Raw genomic sequence first — 3,112 nt, forward strand, 5'->3', positions numbered from 1 at the left:
CTCGATTAACTGATGTTGAGCATATAAAGAAATGTGTTTAATGAATGTTTGAATACAGATCACCTAAGAACAGGTTAAGGAGTCATTAACAAATTTTGGAGAAGGTACAAATGTCCATTTTCCTTCGAATAGATCAAAGTAATTATATCAAAACATTCAGTTTTTATTTCCAAATTAAAATAAGACAATTGTGATTCATTTTGTTTTCAGTCATTTGATTTTCTTTCCATAAAATCAAGATGATCAAACCAATGAACAAGGTGGAAGATTTTACCAACACATCTGAGACAAAAAGAAGATATGAAAGCTTCAAAGTCGACTAACTGATGTTGAGCATATAAAGAAATGTGTTTAATGAATGTTTGAATGCAGATCACCTAAGAACGGGTTAAGGAATCGTTCACAAATTTTGGAGAAGGTACAAATGTCCATTTCCCTTCAAATAGATCAAAGTAATCATATCAAAACATTCAAATTTTATTTTCAGATTAAAATAAGACAATTCTGATTTATTTTGTTTTCAGTCATTTGATTTTCTTTCCATAAAATCAAGATGATCAAACTAATGAACAAGGTGAAAGATTTTACCAACACATCTGAGACAGAAAGAAGATATCAAAGCTTCAAACTCGATTAACTGATGTTGAGCATATAAAGAAATGTGTTTAATGAATGTTTGAATGCAGATCACCTAAGAACGGGTTAAGGAATCGTTCACAAATTTTGGAGAAGGTACAAATGTCCATTTCCCTTCAAACAGATCAAAGTAATTATATCAAAACATTCAGTTATTATTTCCAAATTAAAATAAGACAATTCTGATTCATTTTGTTTTCAGTCATTTGATTTTCTTTCCATAAAATCAAGATGATCAAACCAATGAACAAGGTGGAAGATTTTACCAACACATCTGAGACAGAAAAAAGATATCAAAGCTTCAAAGTCGCCTAACTGATGTTGAGCATATAAAAAAATGTGTTTAATGAATGTTTGAATACAGATCACCTAAGAACAGGTTAAGGAGTCATTAACAAGTTTTGGAGAAGGTACAAATGTCCATTTTCCTTCAAATAGATCAAAGTAATTATATCAAAACATTCAGTTTTCATTTCCAAATTAAAGTAAGACAATTCTGATTCATTTTATTTTCAGTCATTTGATTTTCTTTCCATAAAATCAAGATGATCAAACCAATGAACAAGGTGAAAGATTTTACCAACACATCTGAGACACAAAGAAGATATCAAAGCTTCAAAGTCGACTAACTGATGTTGAGCATATAAAGAAATGTTTTTAATGAATGTTTGAATGCAGATCAACTAAGAACAGGTTAAGGAATCGTTAACAAGTTTTGGAGAAGGTACAAATGTCCATTTTCCTTCAAATAGATCAAAGTAATTATATCAAAACATTCTGTTTTCATTTCCAAATTAAAGTAAGACAATTCTGATTCATTTTGTTTTCAATCATTTGATTTTCTTTCCATAAAATCAAGATGATCAAACCAATGAACAAGGTGGAAGATTTTACCAACACATCTGAGACAAAAAGAAGATATGAAAGCTTCAAAGTCGACTAACTGATGTTGAGCATATAAAGAAATGTGTTTAATGAATGTTTGAATGCAGATCACCTAAAAACGGGTTAAGGAATCGTTCACAAATTTTGGAGAAGGTACAAATGTCCATTTCCCTTCAAATAGATCAAAGTAATTATATTAAAACATTCAGTTTTTATTTCCAAATTAAAATAAGACAATTCTGATTCATTTTGTTTTCAGTCATTTGATTTTTTTCCCATAAAATCAAGATGATCAAAGCAATGAACAAAGTGAAAGATTTTACCAACACATCTGAGGCAGAAAGAAGATATCAAAGCTTCAAAGTCGCCTAACTGATGTTGAGCATATAAAGAAATGTGTTTAATGAATGTTTGAATACAGATCACCTAAGAACAGGTTAAGGAGTCGTTAACAAGTTTAGGAGAAGGTACAAATGTCCATTTTCCTTCGAATAGATCAAAGTAATCATATAAAAACATTCTGTTTTCATTTCCAAATTAAAGTAAGACAATTCTGATTCATTTTGTTTTCAATCATTTGATTTTCTTTCCATAAAATCAAGATGATCAAACCAATGAACAAGGTGGAAGATTTTACCAACACATCTGAGACAAAAAGAAGATATGAAAGCTTCAAAGTCGACTAACTGATGTTGAGCATATAAAGAAATGTGTTTAATGAATGTTTGAATGCAGATCACCTAAGAACAGGTTAAGGAGTCATTAACAAGTTTTGGAGAAGGTACAAATGTCCATTTTCCTTCAAATAGATCAAAGTAATCATATCAAAACATTCAGTTTCCATTTCCAGATTAAAATAAGACAATTCTAATTCATTTTGTTTCAGTCATTTGATTTTCTTTCCATAAAATCAAGATGATCAAACCAATGAACAAGGTGAAAGATTTTACCAACACATCTGAGACAGAAAGAAGATATCAAAGCTTCAAACTCGATTAACTGATGTTGAGCATATAAAGAAATGTGTTTAATGAATGTTTGAATACAGATCACCTAAGAACAGGTTAAGGAGTCATTAACAAATTTTGGAGAAGGTACAAATGTCCATTTTCCTTCGAATAGATCCAAGTAATCATATCAAAATATTCAGTTTCCATTTCCAGATTAAAATAAGACAATTCTGATTCATTTTGTTTTCAGTTATTTGATTTTCTTTCCATAAAATCAAGATGATCAAACCAATGAACAAGGTGAAAGATTTTACCAACACATCTGAGACAGAAAGAAGATATCAAAGCTTCAAACTCGATTAACTGATGTTGAGCATATAAAGAAATGTGTTTAATGAATGTTTGAATACAGATCACCTAAGAACAGGTTAAGGAGTCGTTAACAAGTTTAGGAGAAGGTACAAATGTCCATTTCCCTTCAAATAGATGAAAGTAATCATATCAAAACATTCAAATTTTATTTTCAGATTAAAATAAGACAATTCTGATTTATTTTGTTTTCAGTCATTTGATTTTCTTTCCATAAAATCAAGATGATCAAACTAATGAACAAGGTGAAAGATTTTACCAACACATCTGAG

The 3,112-nt window shown here is 29.8% G+C and overlaps 1 long non-coding RNA gene across 1 annotated transcript; it reads left to right on the forward strand.

Annotated features, from left to right (window-relative positions):
- The first annotated feature begins 213 nt into the window (after positions 1 to 213).
- Positions 214 to 2,556, forward strand: LOC126264605 (uncharacterized). The gene is made up of 3 exons (XR_007547293.1): positions 214 to 260; positions 575 to 732; positions 2,408 to 2,556. It is a non-coding gene; the product is annotated as an uncharacterized LOC126264605 (long non-coding RNA).
- The last annotated feature ends 556 nt before the right edge of the window (positions 2,557 to 3,112 follow it).

Source organism: Aethina tumida, chromosome 2 (assembly GCF_024364675.1).
Source record: "Aethina tumida isolate Nest 87 chromosome 2, icAetTumi1.1, whole genome shotgun sequence".
NCBI lineage: Eukaryota > Metazoa > Arthropoda > Insecta > Coleoptera > Nitidulidae > Aethina > Aethina tumida.